Source organism: Mixophyes fleayi, chromosome 6 (genome assembly GCF_038048845.1).
Source record: "Mixophyes fleayi isolate aMixFle1 chromosome 6, aMixFle1.hap1, whole genome shotgun sequence".
Lineage (NCBI taxonomy): Eukaryota > Metazoa > Chordata > Amphibia > Anura > Limnodynastidae > Mixophyes > Mixophyes fleayi.
In genome coordinates this window covers 204,962,483-204,982,587 of record NC_134407.1, presented here as the reverse complement: position 1 = coordinate 204,982,587, position 20,105 = coordinate 204,962,483, and the positions used below count along the sequence as shown (strand labels likewise).

General features: G+C 39.5%; 1 protein-coding gene across 10 annotated transcripts in view; it reads left to right on the top strand.

Moving 5' to 3' along the window:
* The window catches only part of SHISA6 (shisa family member 6), a 228,885-nt gene that overhangs the window by 69,674 nt on the left and 139,106 nt on the right, over nucleotides 1-20,105 (top strand). The gene's annotated exons all lie outside the window — the stretch shown is intronic.

Genomic DNA, 20,105 nt, shown 5'->3' with positions numbered 1-20,105 from the left:
CCATATGGTTTATTTATCTCGAACCGGCTTGCTCTAAGTTCAGTTTCTTAGTTAAAATTAAAACAGATCTTTTATTTAAAAATCAAAGATATTTAAAAACCTTTGCAAATTAAAAAAAATTATTTATTTAAATATTAAAGATTTTTTTTAATGGTTTTGTTCTGTTATTGTCATTCTGAGATGGCAAAACTAGAACAGGTTTTGCAGCGGTACAAGTAAAGTCAATAGGCTTCCGCGTGCATGATTTAGCTGGCTAATCTTATCACCGTGAAATTATCACCGGTGATACAAACACTAGCACCAGAAGCCTTTTCATATTTTTGGGGTGATGCCATAACAGTAACCCATTTTCATGGACAATAGGGCTCTTCACCTCTTGATAAATATGACCCCATATTGACAGTGGAAAAACCACATTGATTCGGATTGTTACGAATTACCATTATTATGGAATGTTTTTTTCTTAAGATGAATGGACCAGCTCGGACTGTATTAGATTTTGTAAGTTTACAGACTGGAGCGATAAGAATGCTGGGAGATTACATGATGACTTTCTGTTGAGCCTAAAAGAAAACGATTAGTTGGAGATGGGAATGTTGACTCCACGTTCGAGTTAGATTACTATAAACCCCAATGAATTAGAGTAAAATTATATTATTCTTGATTAGAAAAGAAGAACGCTGAAAAATGATTTGGATAAAAAAAAAAATTAAAAGTAGTTGTGCACCTTTGAACAACCCATTTTGTTCCACTTCCGTGGGGCACTGTGCCAAACAAGAGATATAAAACATCAAATCATGCCCATAAGTCCCGTCCCCCCCCAGCAACCAATTAACCTACCAGTATGTTTTTGGACTGTGGAAGGAAACTGGAGCACCTGGAGGAAACCAACACAAATACGGGGGCAACAAACAAACTCCACACAAACCTGCGGCCAGCAACACATGATATCAAATTGCTAGGGATTGTAGCACATCTTTGTTATTTGTGCAATGGCTTTACATAAGCCTGTATTAAGTAATACAATTTCTGTAGGAATAAAGGTCATGCAGGTGGGCAATAGTTGTTTGTTGAGTACACAGTGACTTGAGATGGACAAATCTGCTCTGGTTCATTTAATTGAATTATATTTTACTAGATTTGTAGTTGGTTTTCTAAACCAAAAAGTCGAACACAGTAATTTGAGAGTAAAAGTAAACGTAGCAATTTTTGTTCGATTGATTGTTTGTTTGCTTGTTTACACTTTTCTAAATGTCATGTTCAAAATAATATTTAAATGACATTTTTTTAGTATCAACTTATTCAGTAATTCTCTGTGAGCAGAACTCTAGCATTTTGTTTTGCAAATTGGTTTGGGACAATCTAAGATCCGAGCTTGCTCCTGAAACTTGTGTTATTGTGTATTATTGCTGTGTTATTGTGTATTATTGCATTGTGTTATTGTGTATTATTGCTGTGTTATTGTGTGTTGTTGTGTTATTGTGTATTATTGCGGTGTTATTGTGTATTATTGCTGTGTTGTTGTGTATTATTGTTGTGTTATTGTGTATTATTGCTGTGTTATTGTGTATTATTGCTGTGTTATTATGCATTATTGATGTGTTATTGTGTATTATTGCTGTGTTATTGTGTATTATTGCGGTGTTATTGTGTATTATTGCAGTGTTATTGTGTATTATTGCTGTGTTATTGTGTATTATTGCGGTGTTATTGTGTATTATGGCTGTGTTATTGTGTATTATTGCTGTGTTATTGTGTATTATTGCTGTGTTATTGTGTATTATTGCGGTGTTATTGTGTATTATTGCGGTTTTATTATGTATTATGGCTGTGTTATTGTGTATTATTGTGGTGTTATTATGTATTATTGCTGTGTTATTGTGTATTATTGTTGTGTTATTGTGTATTATTGCGGTGTTATTGTGTATTATTGCGGTGTTGTTGTGTATTATTGCTGTGTTGTGTATTATTGTTGTGTTATTGTGTATTATTGCTGTGTTATTGTGTATTATTGCTGTGTTATTATGCACTATTGATGTGTTATTGTGTATTATTGCTGTGTTGTGTATTATTGTTGTGTTATTGTGTATTATTGCGGTGTTATTATGTATTATTGCGGTGTTATTGTGTATTATTGCGGTGTTATTGTGTATTATTGTTGTGTTATTGTGTATTATTGCGGTGTTATTGTGTATTATTGCGGTGTTATTGTGTATTATTGTTGTGTTATTGTGTATTATTGCGGTGTTATTGTGTATTATTGTTGTGTTATTGTGTATTATTGCGGTGTTATTATGTATTATTGCGGTGTTATTGTGTATTATTGTTGTGTTATTGTAAATTATTGCGGTGTTATTGTGTATTATTGTTGTGTTATTGTGTATTATTGCGGTGTTATTGTGTATTATTGCGGTGTTATTGTGTATTATTGCGGTGTTATTGTAAATTATTGCGGTGTTATTGTGTATTATTGCTGTGTTATTGTGTATTATTGCTGTGTTATTATGTTTTATTGTGGTGTTATTATGTATTATTGCTGTGTTATTTTGTATTCTGTGTTATTGTGTATTATTGCTGTGCTATTGTGTAATATTACTGTGTTATTTTGTATTATTGCTGTGTTATTGTGTATTTTGTGTTATTGTGTATTATTGCTGTGTTATTGTGTATTATTTGCTGTGTTATTATGTATTGTTGCTTGGTTCCCGGTTGCTCCTGAATATAAGTTATTACGTGCTATTGCTTTGCCACATGCACAGTGTGTTCCAGTTTACCACCATACACTTTGACATAGGTTTTCATTACATTAACCGGCCCGTTTGCTGTCACAGAGTGAAACCTTTACGAAACGCCGTTGCAGGTTGCCAGTAAAGATGGCTTGGCTGGTTTGCGGCTCTTTAAAAGGTTGAGGCGTTCTATAAGACTGTGTGGAGGCGCTTGACTGAGACACAACAGAGTGTATGAGTCACTAATGCTGTCTGTTCCTTGGCTACAAGGCTGACACCATGGGAGGGTGTAAAGCTATTGATCCCTGTCAAAGATTCAGCTTCAAACGGCTGTCAAATGATACATCACAAGCCCCACTGTTCTCTGCGGGAACATTTCAGCTCTGCAGAGATCCACTGGGAACGCCGTGTAGCCTGTTTACAGCAAGACAAATGCAGCAAAACAAATTCTTAAAAGTTCAACTAATTACGAGACAGAAAGCTCCTTATAGACCATCATAGACCATCATCGACTAATACTGATGCAAACAATTGTGTTGTAACCCATAGCAACTATCCAGACTATTGTATCCCATTGTCTGTCTTGCATTCAACTGTATTTGTTGTATTCATTTCAAAATATATATATATCGTATGAGAGCGCATCTTGTGAGTCAAAGGGACATTTCTAAGCCTATAACATGAAAGCAAACAAAATTCATATGCTAAATCTGATACATGTTAATAAAAACTCAATAAATAACCAGTAGCTTTTAAAATAATGGCATTTGCTAATTGCCTTTTAAGAAAAATCATCAAAAGAAAACCACACAGTACTTGAGAATAGTGCTAATGCCCTCCAAAAACATCTATAAATTTGCAATAATTAATATGGCAGAGTAATCATATAAAAAGACCTATTAACATTGATACCCCCAAATCCACCAAAGACTGATTGCATGAAGGGGACAAAAGGATATCCTTCACTACAGAACTATTCCTTCCCTCTAGCCAATCATCAATCTTAGGCCTAGCCAAACTAATCAAGATTTAAATCTTATTTATTGGCACAATCAAAGGATTATCAAAATACAAGATTTAAATAACACTCTTATGTACTTCACTCAACTTCAATAAAAATACTAAAGCCCAGTGCAAGATTTTTACAAATTCAAGCATTGGTTACATAGACATATTAAGTTTAACGCAAGACAGTGCTATAGCCTACGGTAACCCTTTGATATATAGGGCAAAGCGAGAATAAGTAATAGGGGTTTTTGCCCTTTAATAAATTGGCCCACAGTGCTGTTTGAGTACCCAGTGCATTGTTGACCTCATGCATGGGCCTTAACTATGGGAACACCACAGTTCTGCTAATTGTGGGGGCTAAAAATTCTGAGTGGAATTATCCTTTAAGCGGTCTTGTTTACAGTCTCTTACATCATATTCAAGTTTGCATTTGTTTAGTTTTTTGTTTGTGTACAGTCCATTAGCCTAATACCATTTTGTTCAGAGCAGAGAGTTTAACCAGCAGTATTTTTTCTTTGCCAGCCTTTCATAAGCAAAAGGTGGCTGTTTCAGAATGCATTAGAGTTGTAGGCTGCCCACGAAAAGAAGGTTCAGAGAATGACACTCTAGCATTGATCTCTCCCCTCTTCTCCATTAGTAGTTTTCTCTTGCAAACAGTCTGGTATGAAATTGCTATTTGCAATGAGCTCCTTGTAACCTCTCTGTTACTAGCAGTGCTTGCTGGATGCATCTAATCTTTGGGTTCAGTGAGCAATGAAAGTTCTAAGATATAGGAGTTCTGGATGAGATACAGCATGTTTTGAAGCAGAAATACACATACACACATGCAAAGGTCAATTAGAGAGTGGATAATTGCTCTGTAGCTATATGTGCTCAAATATAACAATGTCCTGTTCTAAGCAACTATCCTTCTGCTCTGGTGGGGTGTGTGATGGCGTTGTGTTTTGATCTTCTTAGATTCTGGCCATTTGTGTCACAAGGCAGTCAGAGATTATCCCAGTTCATAGTTTTCAAGGAAATTTAGGGGCGGATTTTGTGTGAATCAGGGTGAGCCCTGTTCAGATGGTGGATGTTAGGAAGTGTTGTCATTATCATTGATATAGATTCCCTTTCAGAATGCATTCCAGTGGTTAGACCAGGGAATCTTGGTGATAACATCCAGGGCCTGTGAAGGGGCAATTAGTTGTCCTCCCCCCAGAATACCCCCCCCCCCCTCCTTTCTGCAATACTCCTCTAATGGTATTGCAGGACCTGACAACATCACTGGGGAGACGGTGGTGCTTTCTGCCCAAATCCTTGTTGCTACAAGCAAGTATGGGAACCCTTACTGACTATGGGTCTAGAGCAGTGGTTCCCAAACTTTTGCAGTTCGCGGCACCCTTAGAGTCTCCATAATTTTTTCAAGGCACCCCTCCAAAATAATTACAGAGCAATCCTGTTTTAGAAGTAGTTGGGTCAAAAAAATGTAATAAGTATTTAGGTCAGGACAGAAATACTTATTTAGTTGTATGCAAAAATGTCCCTCTGCATCCAGACACTCTGCCCCCTCTGCATCCAGACACTCTGCCCCCTCTGCATCCAGACACTCTGCCCCCTCTGCATCCAGACACACTGCCCTCTCTCACGCTGCCCTCTCACGCTGCCCCCTCTGCCCTCTCACGCTGCCCCCCCCCTCTGCCCTCTGCCACTTCCGTCCCCCTCCTCTGCCCTCTGTCACGCAGGGGTGCCGCGGGCCAGTCAGGGACCCAGCGTCCTCCTCTCTCATGCTGCGTGAGAGAGGAGGATGCTGGGTCCCAGCGCCCGGCGATTTGTACGTTTTTTGTTTTGTTGGTTTTTCCCTGGCTGGCCCCCGGCACCCCTGCGCCACAGTTTGGGAACCGCTGGTCTACAGATAAGAAAAACAGCAGAAAAATTAGCGCAAATTGGGTTTCGGGGCAGAACAGGCCGTTTCATCGTGTGAAGTCTTGGCGCTCCAATCTTCTACTTTTGCTTTGCCATTCAGTGAATTTATCATTTATGAACAGAGCTGAAAAGATGATGGTCAATTCATTTTGCTATGTGATGAAGTTGGGGTAAGTGGGGAACAATTTAGGACAAATTCCGCCCATGAAACCTGCACAATTTCACTGCCAGATGTGGATTGAGGCAAATGTTATTCAGAACGCCTTATCGGGTGTCCACAAACAGACACAAATATGTCAATACCTACCAAAAAAATCAAAACTCGTGTTCCCAGTTCCCACGTGCTGACTCAACTTAAACTTTAACCCTGTCAAATAAAGTCATGTGATCGAGAAAAACAGGATGTGGAAGTAGAAGTTGGAACAATGGATTTGTTGCCTGTGCACAGTAGAGGCAGCCTGTAGGGGCTCCTTACTTAATTCAGTAAGAGATGTATAAAATACGTAGGTAAGTAGATATGGCCTATGTCAGTTACTACCCTAAGTAATATCTCTTACTTAAATCTTATTTAATGCATGAGTGATATTAGCTCGGAATGGTAAGAGTCAGCTTATCGCTTCTCTGGGCTAATCTGCAGATATGTGCACATGTCCTGCCTGCCAGCCGGCTTGTGCATGCAAAAATAAATGATTTTCAACTGTTATTGCCATCCTGAGAACTTGCACCTTAGTGGTAATCATTACATATGCATTATTACTGTGTTAAGCATAATAGAGTTTAGAGAAAAGCTGCTGAAGTGTTAGCACTTATATTTGTATATCATTTACATCCTCTCATCTTTAAGGTCTCTTATATTTTAAGTAACTACCTAAACCGCAGTTAGGCTAAACTTACTTATCTTAGTGCTACAGAGAACTTAAAGACATAGCGGCCTCTTAAGGTCTCCTTAAATTCCATAGTAGAACTTAGAGCGTATGGGTCTATGTGCCTCAGTGATATTACTAGTTGTTAGGGAATTGGTAGGCTACGTCCTCATAAAGATCGGTTTAGGCCACCACAAAATGGCCGCCTCCTCTATGGTAGGCTACTGCTACACATTAATATCTCAGCAAGTAATTATCTGGAAATGAAGTAGCTAAGCATTGACTCATTTTACATTGCAGCCCAGCCCCCCTTTACAAAGTGGCATGTTATATTCTCTTATCTGTTCTATGAATTATTCCACAGTGTGGATTTAAATATTCCTGTGCCGGCAATTTTACCAGACTCAAACAGTGAGTCCCTCTGGGACTTGCCTCATCTCAAAGCTTGAACTCGTTTTCAACCCTTCTCCTCTTTTATCCCTTGTCCTTACAGAATTACAGGTAAATCTGCCTTGTTGATATTCTGTCTTTTGGCCCTGTGAGAAAATGAGACTATCAAATCGTTTTGCATTAACGTGCACCTGTCACAATGACTTAAAGGAACCAGCTCCTGAAAGAACCATTTTCAATGCTGTTAGTGCAGCTGTCATCAATGTTTCAAAAACAACATGTCAAGTTTTGATTTTGTTTTATTTATTTGAAGTCCTTTCTTTATATGCATGTGGGTGCAACAGTAGGTGCATTTATTTGCCTAACCCACACTAACGGGCAGATTCAATTAGCTGCGATGTGCCAACGGGCATCGCCATGTCTATGAGAAGCAAGGGGCAATGACCGGCGACCAGGGTTGCCAACTCTGAAATGAAAAACAAGCAACCGCCTAGTGAAAAACAAGCCCAAACAAATCCTAAAAAGCCCCAAAAAAGCCCAACTTACAGGGGACCGTCCTTTTCTGTAACACTAATTTCTACACTGAATCTCCATTTAGAAAACCTTTATAAACACAAGAGGACACATTTCTACACTGCTATGGCAAAAGAAGAAGCAAATGCAGTAATTCAATAAACATCCCCAAATACACACAGTTTCTTATTAACCATAATTACACCACAGCATCTCCCCGGCAAGCAAAAAAAGACTAGGGGCTAGATTTACTAAGCTGCGGGTTTGAATAAGTGTGGATGTTGCCTATAGCAACCAATCAGATTCTATCTTTCATTCATTTCGTGCTTTCTACAAAATGACAGCTAGAATCTGATTGGTTGCTATAGGCAACATCCCTACTTTTTCAAACCCGCAGCTTAGTAAATCTAGCCCTAGATCCACGACATACATGGACTTAATATAATGTATGCAAAGACACTGGTATGTCTATACCACACAGCCCCATGATATAACGGTATAGAATAGGGCTCTGAAAGCAGTCTTCTAACATGAGCAGCTTACTGAATGGGAGGGGAAGGTGTTATATAGCAGTGTTACCTGCTATAAGTGCAGCGATCGTACAGACAGCACTTATATCAGCAGGTTGTTGCAGATCCGTCTTCCTGTGATTTATTCCACGTCCTCCTCTGACTCCGCCCACCCACCAACAAAGCGCTACTTCATTGGATGAATTCACTGCACAACCCGCCCCCCCCCCCTCTGCTGCGATGTGTCTCAGTGGACTGTTCCGTAGACAAATCGCGGCACTTCGCGCCAATTTAAATCTTCCCCTTAGAAAGAAGGTTGTGCTCTGCTCGGCTTACCTCATCAGAAGTCCTCAATTATAATTTGCCTGTTTGCTTAATGATGAAAAATAACGAGACATTGAAGCTGAGTTAAAAACTACAGAGATCAAAACGGCAGATCTATAATATGGGTCATTTTTTTATGGGTTAATTTTTTCAACTATGAAACAATACACATAATAGAATTTTATGCAATAAGTTGAATGATAATGACAATAGGTGTCAAGGTCCTCATCGAGATAAATGCGGATTGTGGACAGGTAATTAGGTAAGAGCAGTGGGAGGTGTATAAGGGAAATGCTATGTCAACACAGTCATACTCAACATGGAACAAGATTATACTTTGGAAGCTCTAATTTTTATTGTAGAAAAATTATTTTTTATATAGTTTGTATTTACAACAATGGAATACATCTTAGCTTGTGCGAGTGCAGTTAAATTAAATAAAGCACTCAGTAAACAAATATGCAAAGTAATTTGAGTTTCCAAGGAATTACAATTTTTCCTACTAATTTGGTCACTAGGTGGCACTATTTTGTTGCTGCCTGTGGCTGAACATCAAGGGCCTATATATAGTCAAGCGGAGATCACCATTATTTTTTATCAATGCTTTTTGTGGCAATAAAAAAATGTCATATTGCCACGATTTGTCAATAAAATGGAAATAACAGAACAAGTGTTCCGGTGATACATCATCATCATCACCATTTATATAGCGCCACTGATTCCGCAGCGCTGTACAGAGAACTTATTCACATCAGTCCCTGCCCCATTGAAGCTTACAGTCTAAATTACCTAACATACAGAGAGAGAGAGAGGGAGACTAGGGTCAATTTTTTTTTTTGATAGCAGCCAATTAACCTACCAGTATGTTTTTGGAGTGTGGGAGGAAACCAGAGCACCCAGAGGAAACCCACGCAAACACAGGGAGAAGATACAAACTCCTCACAGATAAGGCCATGGTTAGGAACTGTCCTCATGACCCCAGAGATGTGAGGCAGAAGTGCTAACCACTGAGCCAGAGAAAGTCCGCAAACCTTACCGCTGGCAGGGATTATAGTGCTATCGCAAGTGCCGTTGGTGTATATATGTTGAAAGCCCTATCGTCTGTCAAAACACCCAATTTCAACAGCCATTTTCGCCATTTGGTTAATTGTCGCCCTTAGTCTTTATTATTAGAAAATATATCAAATATATAAAACCCAATGTTGACGCAAGAGCAATAGGATTAAAGGAGAGTTGTTAAATGAAAATAAGGTCAACTGTTTACAAATCTTGTACGACTTCTTCTAATTGTAAAGATGAAAGTGAATTAAGAATTTTTCATGTCAAACAATTCAGCGAGTGACTATAATATTTATTCATTTTAAATGAAGTATGTTTTGATTAAATCTTCCCCGGTCCACCCCTGTACAGTCTTTTTATTGTTATTAAATGTGAATTCTATTATGCATATTAACTGTGGTCTGACACATTCTTTCATAACACTACACTGCATCAAACAATGGGCTACATTCTATGCAGGAAATGTGCTGTAAGATGCCAGACTAGATGAAATGCCTTTAAAAATTGTCTGTCTGCTAGTGGCATCATTGTTTAAAGACCTGGATTTAATTAGAAATATGATAGGCTTCCAGTTTTTGGAAACAGAAAATTAGTGCACCCGTTTCATTCCATATCATTCAACTGTCCCGATTTAGGTGGGACCGTTCCGATTCCAGGGGACTGTCCTGCCATTCTGACAAATGGGACTGTTGCCGGGACTATTGGTAGGGTTGATGGTCTCGGTGACCAGTATATCTTTCCGTCTACGCTTCATCAATGTATGAGCCCTTTGTAAAGTTCTATGTAAGTTGCCTTTTGTTCCGTTCAAGTTAAACTTTTAGATGTACGGATTGGATGAAAGACTTGTTGGTCAAACGATTATTTATTTATTTATTATCTCCTGTTGATTTTTTAATGTTGAAATGTTGGCAATGCATCTTCACAAATTGGATGTCAAAAATGAATTTTATATAGAAATGTGTCTGGCATCAGAGCGTGCTCCTTTCACTGTCTATCACTGTCCGTGGCTTGGTGCTTGCCTCAGTTCCATGTCATATGCATTCGTGTCCTGACACAATCATATGAGTAGACCGGTCACTCTCACACAAGATCGGCGCCCTCGTCTCCTGAAATACTTTGTGCTGCTATTAACAATTTAATGTTCTGTTCTGATTGATTACAGATTATATTAGCGCCACACAACTCATCTGTACCAAGTTTTGAAGGAATACAAAGGTGCTTGGTACCTAAAAACTACTATTATAAAGTGGGTTGTGAGAAATGAATTTGAGTCAAAACAGAATTAGAATTATATCCTATAACTTCATTTCGGTGGGTCTAGATCATAGTTGCCTTCTACCCCGGAATATCCAGGAGACTCCCGAATTTCTGGGGTTCCTCCCGGACTCAAGGGAGAGCAGGGCAATCTCCCAGTTCCATAGTAATCAATAGAAAAGTGTCTGGAGTGTGTAGCTTATGGTGCAAATCATGCATCATTTTGGCCCCGCCCCATGCTGTAATAGGTCAAAAATGTGATTGATGTCTAGAGGTGGGGCCAGCTGGATCACGTAATTGGCCCCGCCCCCATAGACATGCCCACCCACGCCCGATCTCCCGGAGCTCTCCTTGCCAAAGTTGGCAAGTATGGTCTACACTAGATTGCTGTGATAGGGCCTTACTATTACTCTGTGAAACCTAGTTCCTTGTTAGTATATTGTGATGAATAAGGATTTTATATTCCAGTTAATAGGCCATCTGATCATGTGTTGTACTAGACATGAAGCTGTGGCAAAATTTCACATAAATAAAGTTGCATGGTGAGATTGCTCGTTCCGTGATCCGCAATCTTTGAGATCGGCTTTTGCTTTGACATTCCATGGAATGCAATTCCACACTGTACAGGCATGGTCCAAAAGTTTTGAGAATAACACAAATATTATTTTTCATAAAGTCTGCTGCCCCAGTTTTTATGGTGGCAATTTGCATATACTCCAGAATGTCATGAAGAGTGATCAGATGAATTGCACTTAGTTTCAAAGTCCCTCTTTGCCATGGCAATGAACTTTATCCCAAAAACAACATTTCACTACATTTCAGCCCTGCCACAAAAGCACCAGCTGACATCAGTTCAGTGATTCTCTCTTTAACACAGGTGAGAGTGTTGACAAGGACAGGGCTGGAGATCACTCTGTCATGCTGATTGAGTTAGAATAACAGGCTAGAAGCTTTAAAAGGAGGGTGGTGCTTGAAATCATTGTTCTTCCTCTGTTAACCATGGTTACCTGCAAGTAAAAACGTGCAGTCATCATTGCTTTGCACATAAAGGGCTTCACAGGCAAGGATATTGCTGCTAGTAAGATTAACTATTTATCGGATCATCAAAAAATTCAAGGAGAGATTCAATAGTTATGAAGAAGGCTTCAGGGCGCCCAATAACGTCCATCAAGCGTCAGGATCGTCTCCTAAAGTTGATTCAGCTGCGGGATCAGGGCACAACCAGTGCAGAGCTTGCTCAGGAATGGCAGCAGGCAGATGTGAGTGCATCTGCACGCATAGTGAGGCAAAGACTTTTGGAAGATGGTCTGGTGTCAAGAAGGCCAGCAAAGAAGCCACTTCTCTCCAGGAAAAACATCAGGGACAGACTGATATTCTGCAAAAGGTACAGGGATTGGACTGCTGAGGACTGGGGTAAAGTCATTTTCTCTGATCAATCTCCTTTCAGGTAGTTTGGGGCATCTGGAAAAATGCTTGTCCGGAGAAGGAAAGGTGAGCGCTACCATCAGTCCTGTGTCATGCCAACAGTAAAGCATCCCGAGACCATTCATGTGTGGGGTTGCTTTCAGCCAAGGGAGTGGGCTCACTCACAATTTTGTCTAAGAACACAGCCATGAATGGTACAAAAACATCCTCCAAAAGCAACTTCTCCCAACCATCCAAGAACAGTCTGATGACAAACAATCCATTTTCCAGTAGGATGGAGCACCTTGCCATAAGGCAAAATTGATGACGAAGTGGCTTGGGAGGATCAAAACATCAACATTTTGGGTCCATGGCCAGGAAACTCCCCAGACCTTAATCCCATTGAGAACTTGTGGTCATTCCTCAATAGGTGGGTGGACAAACAAAACCCCACAAATTCTGACAAACTCCAAGCATTGATTAGGCAAGAATGGGCGGCCATCAGTCAGTATGCGGCCCAGAGTTGATTGACAACATGCCAGGATGAATTGCAGAGGTCTTCAAAAAGAAGGGTCAACACTGCAAATATGGACTCTGCATAAACTTAATGTAATTTTCAATAAAAGCCTTTGACACTTATGAAATACTTGTAATTTTACTTCAGTATACCATAGCAACATCTGACAAAAAGGTCTAAAACACTGAAGCAGCAAACTTTGTGAAAACCAATATTTGTGTCATTCTCAAAACTTTTGGCCATGACTGTATGCTGGGAAGATGACGACCAATCCTTTATGATGCAGTCGCGGTAGTACTGGGAACACTAGGCCAAATTCCAACTGCGAATCGTGAAAAAAAATGGTTTTGTTCCAGAACAGTTTTGACATCTTCACTCAGTACTAGCTATAAACAGCTTGATTTATCCATTGTACTTATTGTGGTAGATTTAAATCAATACCAGGTTGTTTTGTGTCTTTGTAATAATGAAGAATTTATTTTTATGTTGAGTACTTGCCAGTGGTTTATCTAACCTCTGGCACTGCATGCAGCCAGCTAAGTATAAAGCACTTTTACAAGCTTATTTCAGAGTAAATAAAGAAGCAATCAGAGGACGCATCTCATTGTGTCAAGACACAAATATGCCGTGCATAATAAAAATATTTACACATCATCTTATGCTCATATTGGCAATACAAACTGCTGTTTTAGGAATTACTATTTGAAAGTTACTGCTTTGGATCACATATAATAGGATTGCATAGCTCCCAATAAGTAGGGAGGTGATGACCTTGGGAATGTGACATGGGCAGATCAGGGGTGCGGAGTAATTTGTCCCAATTTTCCAAACAGGAATGTAGTGAGGTATGTAATTGTTTAGTGTAACAGAATGGAGACTGTATAAGCACATGATTTTTGAGCTAGTTAGGGGTTATGGATAAGAATGGTACTTGACTCTACAAGCTCTAGAACCTGCTCTATTACCATTTAAAGCTTATAATATCAAGTACATGTCTGTTATGTTGGAAACTATCGTTACCAATATAGATTGTCCGATGCGATCACCGTGGTTCCAAAACACAAAGAGATTTAATAGCAAAATATGACCTATACATACGCTTGCACACTGGATCCAGTGACAGCTCATCAATTCTGAAGTCTGTGTTGTCAAAGAGAGAGTTACTGTACCAGTGGTCAGTTTATATACAGTTTGGGTTGAAAGGAAACATTGATGATGTCACAATGTACACAAAGATAACACTAAGATCATTCTTTATTGGTTCAGAGTTTAAGATAGTCTAATACAATGCAGATCATAGTCCAGTTCAAACGATGCTTCTCCAAAGGTGGGGGCAACTCACTCCAACAGCTGTGTTTCTTCCTCAGGGAACCAAAAAAAATCTGGTTTAAACTAACCCATTAACAGTGAATCTTATACTAATCATAACTAGCGATCACAGTGTGCGATCTGATGATACCGGATTCCTGCTGGTGAAATGTGGATTAATATAAGACCAAACACAAAACATTTCTTATGACTTGAACCATAAATATCTTTCATGTAAGTTTACCTTTATGTAATAAAATCTCTAATTTTTAATAATAAAAGAATGTGAGTTGGAAACTTTATTAAAAGTGAACTATATACAAAAATAGCTGCGAATGTAGATGTATTTACTGTATTCCTCTGTGATTGCGTATTTAACCTTTGTACACTGTTGCGTACTAATCGCAATTACACAGGAAACTATAACAACTGATATTTATTCATTTAGAATGACTTCATCCAATAATTTGACTTCGACATATCACAGAAGATGAAACTAACAGGACCCACATATGAAGAGCAGGTCACTGAGCAGTGGATGGGGAAATTCGAGCCAGCAAAACAAAAAAATACAAGTGCTTTTCACGGGTGCCTACACTTTAGGTCACATGATACCCCCAAACACGTTTTGATGGTATCATGCTTTGACCTGTTTTTCTGTAATGCAGTCTAATAGGATAAGTCTTTGTCTGCCACAGCTAATTTTGTCAAAATGACCAAATTAACTAACTAAAATTAACTAACTGAACTGTGGAGAGAAATCACGGAAAGCAAAAGAATTAACATTTAAGGGCTAGATTTACTAAGCTGCGGGTTTGAAAAAGTGGAGATGTTGCCTATAGCAACCAATCAGATTCTAGCTGTCATTTTATAGAATGTAGTAAATAAATGACAACTAGAATCTGATTGGTTGCTATAGGCAACAACTGCACTTTTTCAAACCCGCCGTTTAGTAAATATACCCCCAAGTGTCTATTTATAAATAGGTGAAAACCCTAGATCTAGTAAAATGGGAGTTTTCATTGGATTTAGGGCTTCTCACACTTCTCACAAATCCCAGGGCCAGTGAAGCGTCGGGCGAAGCCTCTTTACCATGTGCAGTCGCTCTGCCGCTGTACTCCTGATGCTACTGCCACCTCAGGATGGCAATAGCATTGACTTCTTCAAGGAAACAAAGCTTTATTATTTAAATAAAGCATTTTTTCTTTTTGTTCTTTTTAAAATAAAGTTATTCTTGTTTGTTTTTCTATTTTTGTTACAATTGGTTTTTAATAACTTTATTTATTTTATATTGAAGCCTAAGTGTGGGCTCTACTCAGACTTGCACGTAGGCGCGCATCACGCAAAGCTCCAACAGGACTTTGCAGGTAATTGAATTCCCCCCCAAAGGCTGTACTGTGAGCAATGGATCATAAACACGGGATTGCAGGAGCTCACAGTTTCTTCTTATGTCTTGACCTGTTGAATCCCAATGGGATAAAAGGATAAAAAAAGTTAAAATTGTTTTTAAAAAATTTAAAAAACAGCAGAAATCCCCATAAAGAATGATGCCGCCAGCGGTCATAGTCATTTAGAGGTGGGCACATGTAGTTTGCGACCTAGTCACTTTTTTATGGGGATTTTTGCTGTTTTTTGGGGGAGGGGGGGGGATTTAAGCACTGGGACACAAAGGACCAAGACAGTAGAAATGTTTTGTTTCCCATTGGATTATGGCTGATCATGAACAAAGAAAGAAGAGGTTACTTTATATTTAAGTGCTGAACAAGTGTTTTATTCAATTTAATTTTTATTTTTTTACTTTTTATTTTTTTTTACACTTTTCGTCTAATGGCTAATTTTCCCTCCGGAGTTCCCGATCTTGTTACTAACCCTCATCCCCATTACCAGACTGTCTAGCTTGAGGCTAGCTGGGGATTTGGAGGGGTTTGGGGCACACAGGGTGGATCATAACAGCATACACAACCACTGCTTCATAAAATCCAGCTGAGATCTCCTGTACCTGCCTTTATCTTGAGAGCTTTTGTTTAGATAGACAGAACGCGACTCTTCTGTATCTCTCCACGTACAGAATTAGAATTCACATCCTCTCCCTCCTTTTCATGCACCCACACAAATAGTCCCATTGCTCTGAATTTTAAGGAGACAGCAAGGATATGATTAGATGAACACTTCCGGATGATGGACCGACTGACATTTCAAACCTGGTTGTGTCACAAGGTTGGATGACAATAATTACAAGCCTTCCAGGCAAAGCCTGCCTGCTGTGCTTGGAGAATGGTATGATCTGAATGCTGATGAGGTCCCTCTGGCTGGTATATACCACAGTGCTAATACTAATACCAGTTTCCAATTATAAACACAAGTAAACTTTATTGTACCTTAGTTTTATCTCAGCCAAACATACTAGAGGAGGTGTAATTGGGACATTAATTGGCTCGCCTTGATTCACCCAAATCCACACTCAAACGAAAGTGGTCACCAAAATCCCAGACCATACCTTGAAAATAAGGACTAATTTGGGACATGCTTTTATGTAAATATTTGCTAAAGCTTGAGCTGGTGTTTTCTTCACATGTAACGTTCAGTGGGAAACACTGTTTCTTTGTCAAGAGAGAACATTTCAGGGGAGAGAAACATGCGTTTGGAATTTGAACAGATAGGTTCGCGACCTGGGCAATACTATACCGAACCGGCCAAGAAAAATAGGACAATTTTAGACATAGGGCAGCCCCCCTCCCCCCCATCCAGAAAACATGGCACGCTGTTCACAGATAAAGCTTTCTGAAATACTCTCATATGATATTCTTGTTTCCCATTACGTATAATGGGGCTAATGTCATTTAAGCAGAATGCACTGGGTCGATGCAAGACCTAACCCCTAGGTGGCAACCTCACCTACCCACTCTGAAACAGTTTCTTACCTTGTCAGTCGGGAGGTGGAGGCAGCATCCTAAGATCCTCAGAGTGGCTCTTGGCAGTAGAGCCATAATCCCAGCGTAGCACTGTTGGCTGTATATCCTTCATGTCTGTGGTCAGCATTGAAGAGACATTAAAATCAGGGGCATTTTTGGAGCCACCTAACTCTTGGCACCCTAAGCAACTGCCTAGGTGCGCCTAATTGTAATGGTAAAACACATTTATTAATTTACTTTTTTGCACAAATGTTAAATACATTCCAATACTTTTGATTTTTGACGGTAATGTCCCAATTCCCAAGTCCTGAATGAGCCATGGCCTATTGTAAAGTGGTTTTAGCTTGTTGGGAACGTGGCAGTGTCTGGGCGGATCTGAGTGAGATTTTGGGAGCAGATTTCAGGGAGCGGCTTGGATAGACCAGGGCTTGTGTTGTCCAAATATTGCTATTTAAAAGAGGTATGGTTGAAACCATGAAGCTCTGCAGCAGCTGATGGTAACTGGTGGGCGAACAGCAAAAATGGAACTAAAGAGGTTCAGTGTGGGTTAAAACCTGACTACATTAAACTGCTGGAGCCTGATATTGGGTTCTTACGGTTTACAGCTCATCGTCACTCTTTGTGCCACGTTATTAAAAACCCAATGTATCTATACAGGCTATTAAACAGACACCAAGGGCTAGATTTACTAAGCTGCGGGTTTGAAAAAGTGAGGATGTTGCCTATAGCAACCAATCAGATTCTAGCTGTCATTTTGTAGAATGTATTAAATAAATGAAAGCTAGAATCTGATTGGTTGCTATAGGCAACATCTCCACTTTTTCAAACCCGCAGCTTAGTAAATCTAGCCCAAACTGTATTGTAAAACGCCTGAGGGTTTCTAGTTGTGTGTTGTTCTATGCACACAGAACATATTTCTCTGCCTATCTGCATTTATCACTGTGAGTGGGAGTTGAAATGTAACTTGGTAGAATGAATTAACATCCATAGACAACCATGATATTGTGTCACTGGTGAAAATCGCTATGAAAAATGACAGCAAGCTGACTTGACATGACCATGTAAAAACATTTGAACAGTGCATCCTAGAAATGTTAGTATCCTTCACTCAGCAGCTTGTCTCACTGATGGCCGGAGACATCAGCATACAGTATATAAGGTTACAGGGAACGCTCCATTATAATACCTTATTTTGCGATAACTGATAATAGTATATATACATATATGTCTAATAACAACCAATCAGATTCTAGATATTATTTATTCAGTACAATCTACAAACGATAGCTAGAATCTGATTGGTTGCTATAGACAACACCTCCCCTTTTCAAACCTGTCGGAAACTCGCAGCTTGATACATTTACCCCCAGATGTCCTGCAATTATAGCACTATGCAAAACGCCTTTCGCTTACGTCAGTCTCTCGCTTACGTCAGTCTCTCGCTTACAGTGAAACTAAATACTGAAAATGAAAACACTTATTTTGAAAATCCCTGTGTATTCATACATGTTAACGTGATACACGGCTCTCTTATAGTGAATTGCAAGTTCAATTTGCGGACTGAAATCTGCCATGTTCTTTTTTTTTTCAAAGTGGACAATACCGTGCAGTGCAAGGGCAAATTAAGTTCTGTGATGACAGAAACGCTGCAGCACTGTTTGTGCAGTTTATTTATTGACTCGCGTCAGTGATTAGTGATGAGGGGGTCAGGGATTCTCAGAAATATGGCAGTGGTCAATGAGCAACTTTTGGATGCTTTTCTGATAAGACATAGCTGTTCTGACGTTTATGGAAAAGTGAGTCTATATACCTTACATTCAAACGTGCAAATATGAGGCACATTCATTATCAGCATGGACTTAAAATGCATTATATAATACTAGAAACTGTGATCGTTTTAGACGGCTGGTTTGAAATCTAGTGTAATGTTAAGTAGACCTGATTTACATCAGTTAATACACCGTTTGCACTACATAAGTTCATAGCATTTCTTTCTTCTATAGTGTTCCGCAGACTGTGCGACACAAGGATGACTTGCAAGTTTGTTTTTTCTGTAAGAAATAATTCCGTTTATCTTAACAGCCCTAAGCAATTCTGGCAGGTTTAGGTTTTGGTTTGTTGTTTTACATTCAAAGCTGAACGGGGTTCCTCATTATTATTATACATTTCTCCTTTCTTTAGGGACCCTCAGCCACTAGCATACAAAAAAAAACCAAAAAAAACCCCACATTTTTTATTTATTTATTTATTTTTTCATGCTAGTAAAAGAGCGCAAACAAATCTAGAGGATATCACGAATCAGGGATTGGCCCCATACCCTGTGGTCGGCAGTGTTTGCAGCGTGTCGTTGTCTTTTGAGACGTTGGTGTCTGTTTAATTACACACATTACATTAGTATCCCATCATTATCATTAATATTGTTATTGAGCTTGTAGTTAGTACTAACTTTTGAAGTAGCTGCTCTGAAACCAGGGCTCTGATTTTCACGGCTTTGCAAAATCACACATTTGAAATTGTATACACTGTTTCTATGGAAACGAACTCCCCCCCTTTACACCATGCTGTAAGCAACTTGTGGTGGTCCTGCAGTTGTGGCAATGTACAAGGAACTGAGGAGATGTAACTTGAAGCCTTCACAGGATCTATGCATTGTCAGATGACAATCTCACAAGCGTATACTTATTCTCTGCCTGCAGTTAATCCTTTTTAAAAAAATGAACACCACTCAAGCAGTAATTTTTACCTACCTCCCACACCCCTTAACATGCAGAACCCCTATCATCATATTGTCATACTTGCCAACTCTCCCTGAATGTCAGGGAGACTCCCTGAAATAGGGGTGATCCCTGAAGAGTCTGGCATTCTCCCTGATGCTGAGCCAGTACAAGACGTGGTTGGCTTCACCATCTGTGGCATGATAACACAGTTCAGAAATTGTGTCCTATGTCCATGTATTGATGCCTATGGAGGTGGCCATTTTCATGGAGACCAAGATTTAATCAAAGAATGACAGGTAAGACAACATGACTTCAGTAATGGAGACAGAAATGTAAAATACACTTTAGTCCCTAGAGATTCATTAGCTGCTTTTCTTTAACGCATAGTTGCCTACTCTCCCGGAATGTCCAGGAGACTCCTGCATTTCTGGGAGACCTCCCAGGCTCCCAGGAGAGCAGGGCAACCTCCTGGTTCTTGCCCCTGCATTGGATATTTGGCAGGGGGCAAGGCTTAATGACACAAATATTGTGTCATCTTAGCCCCACCCCCTGCTGTAATTGGCCAAATTGTGACAATCGTTTAGGGGCAGGGCCAAAATGATGTGATTTGTCAAGCCCCGCCCCCGCACACCCACCTCCCCTGGGATCTCCCTGAAGCCAACTAGGAATAGTTGGCGGGTATACATATTGTGCCAGCTT